The 3383-nt window shown below is 39.5% G+C and overlaps 1 non-coding gene across 1 annotated transcript; it reads right to left on the reverse strand.

Annotated features, from left to right (window-relative positions):
* Positions 1-1696: 1696 nt before the first annotated feature.
* LOC131628508 (small nucleolar RNA R71) lies at positions 1697-1803 on the reverse strand. The gene has a single exon (XR_009291827.1). It is a non-coding gene; the product is annotated as a small nucleolar RNA R71 (small nucleolar RNA).
* Positions 1804-3383: the final 1580 nt, after the last annotated feature.

Consider the following 3383-nt stretch of genomic DNA (forward strand, 5'->3'; position numbering starts at 1 on the left):
CCTTGTTTTATTTTCTGTCCGTTTAAATTCCGAAGAACAATCCAGCCAACCTGTGGTGGAGGTTCGATACTTGAAGATTTACTTGCCATTTATTTAATTCAGGTTTAATATTTACCGCCTTATTTATATGTTTATTTGCATGATATATTGTATGCCTATTAACATGCCTATTATTATAAACCGAATCTATTTATGCATGTTTAATCGTATTAATATGTCTGGCTAAATTACTAAGGTATCGGTATGTAGAGTAAGTTAACCTTGGGATCCGAATTAAATTGGCTTAATTATGTTTTATTAATTATCACTTATTTTTGGTTTATATGTCTAATTTAATTAGTAAGTCTTAAAACCAATAGAGCGAAAGTTTGAGGGGTTAAGACGGTCAAAGGTTAAAATCAATAGAGCGAAAGTTTGAGATCTTTAACCAGATAGTAGACATAGGACATTAGTTTTAAGGATGGCGAAAGCGTATTAAAACTAATTGGGACTTATTTATTTTCAAAAATTGTTTTTACGCCCGAGCGGGATGGCGAAAGCGTACGTTAGGGATATTAGCATGTTCCGAGTCAACAGAGCGAAAGTTTGAGATTAGGAGATTTAAATAGATAACAACTTCATAAAATAGGCATTTTATTAGTTACGTTGTTTCCAAAAAGCTCTTCTAAAATCTAATGGGATGGCGAAAGCGTACATTAGGATTAGGATAGTAATCTGAATCAATAGAGCGAAAGTTTGAGACGAGGATTTTTAACTAATTGAATTAGTAAAGATTTTTAATTAAATTATGCAAAAGCCAATGGACCTTCGGATTACCTTAAGTTAAACGAAATACATACTGATACCTGTCTTTTATTATTATTCTTTATTTCTCACAATCACTCTCCCTTAGGAACAATCAAAATTCTAGTAGCCCTAGCTTTACATAGTAACCTTAGATAACGGTAGATCGATTCATAGTCCCTGTGGATTCGATATCTTTTAAAACTACACGACACGACTGTGCACTTGCAGTCATCAGATTTATAGACACGTAAAGTCGCGATCAAGTTTTTGGCGCCGTTGCTGGGGACTATTTAAGTCGATATCGTAACTCACTATTACACCGTAGAGACTAGGACAATTCTTCCCTTTCTTTCTGAACGATTGTATGCCAAATACTCGTTCACAAGGAGGAGATTTAATACAACGAATTAACGAGATCGAACAGTTCATTAACGTCAAACGTCGAGCTCGCAATCTTCCCGAAGTAGCACCAATTCCGATTAATCAGGAATTGACTTTTACTGATCAAATTAATCAAATCACTCCAAAGTTAGAGATGGCTGCTCTTCGTCCGCTTAGAGACGATGCCGCTCCTTCGCGCGCTGAACCGCACTCAAGTATCGCACCACCTGCGATTGAGGCAAACAATTTCAAACTGAAACCCTCGCTGGTCCAAGCTGTTCAACAGAATCAATTCTCTAGAAGCCCTGTAGACGACCCTAACCTCCATTTATCTGTGTTCGTGCAATATGCCGACACCGTCAAAGCTAACAACGTTAGTTCCGAAGCTATTCAATTACGTCTCTTTCCTTTCTCCTTGAGAGATAGAGCTAGAGCGTGGCTTCAATCCCTGCCTTCAAATTCCATAACTACATGGGACGAATTGAAGAGAGTATTCTTAGCGAGATACTTTCCGCCTAGCAAAACTGCTATGCTCAGAGGTCAAATCAACGGATTTACCCAGAAAGATAACGAATCACTCTTCGAAGCTTGGGAACGTTACAAGGACATGCTTAGACTATGCCCTCATCATGGACTCGAACCATGGCTGATCATCCATACTTTCTATGGTGGTCTCTTATATAACACTAAAATGACTATAGATGCCGCTGCTGGCGGAGCATTAATGGACAAGCCTCATGATGAAGCATATAACCTCATAGAGAACATGGCACAAAACCATTACCAATGGGGAGGAGAACGAGCCGCTCTAGAGAAAGCCCAAACCAAAGGAGGAATGTACGAAGTAAGTGGTATAGACCGCGTTAATGCGAAAGTAGACGCTTTAACTCAAAAGATCGAGAACTTAACCATCACTCCTTCAGCCACCGCTGCTGCTGTAACACCTAACTGCGAGATCTGTGGATTGACTGGACATGTAGTTGCCGAATGTCAACTCTTGACTGGAGCCCCATCTGATCAAGTAAATTATGCTCAAGGAAACCCTTATTCCAACACGTACAACCCTGGATGGAAAAACCATCCAAACTTTTCCTATAAAAACAACAATGCGTTGTACGCACCTAGACAAGCACCTGCTGTACCACCTGGCTACCAAAAAGCGCCTGTAGCTTCTCAAAGCACCCCTAGGAAGTCGAATCTAGAAATCATGATGGAAAACTTTATAGCTTCCCAACAACAAACCAACAAAGACTTCCTGAATCAAAACATTCACAATAGCGAGCAACTAAAACAACTATCAAACAAAGTAGATGCTTTAGCTACGCATAACAAAATGCTAGAAACTCAAATCTCACAAGTAGCTCAACAACAAGCACCTACTGCTGCCCCTGTTGGCACGTTTCCTGCTCAACCACAACCTAATCCTAAAGGACATGCGAACGCAATAACACTACGAAGTGGAACGAATTACGATGGACCCATCGATCCTAGAACTCAAAACGTACCCATGTCACAACAAGAGCCAAAGGAAACCCAAAAGACCTCAACTAACGACCAAACTGCTAAGCCTAAAGAAAACAATAACGAAGTGGAATCTGAAAAGAAAAAACCTTATGTTCCACCACCACCTTATAAGCCACCAATTCCTTATCCTCAGAGATTAGCTAAATCAAAAACCGAAGCGCAATTTAAAAGATTTGTAGAACTTCTGAAACAATTAAACATAACCATACCATTCACAGAAGCCATAACTGAAATGCCTTCGTACGCTAAATTCCTAAAAGAGATCTTATCAAACAAAAAGAAACTCGAGGATAACGAAACCGTGACGCTTACCGCTGAATGTAGCGCTATCATCCAAAATAACATGCCTCCAAAACTGAAAGACCCTGGTAGTTTCTCTATACCCTGCGTAATAGGTAAAACCATTATAGAGAAGGCCTTGTGCGATTTAGGAGCTAGTGTTAGTTTGATGCCTCTTTCAACCTGTAAGAAACTAAATCTAGGTGAGCTTAAAGCAACGAGAATGTCTCTTCAACTAGCTGACCGTTCAGTAAAATACCCTGTAGGAATGTTAGAGAATATCCCTGTTTGTGTAGGTCAATTCTACATCCCAACCGACTTCATCATTATGGATATCCAAGAAGATTCTAACATCCCGATCATATTAGGAAGACCATTCTTAGCAACCGCTGGTGCAATTATAGACGTAAAGC

This window comes from Vicia villosa, unplaced genomic scaffold, assembly GCF_029867415.1.
Source record: "Vicia villosa cultivar HV-30 ecotype Madison, WI unplaced genomic scaffold, Vvil1.0 ctg.000458F_1_1, whole genome shotgun sequence".
NCBI classification, from domain to species: Eukaryota; Viridiplantae; Streptophyta; class Magnoliopsida; order Fabales; family Fabaceae; genus Vicia; species Vicia villosa.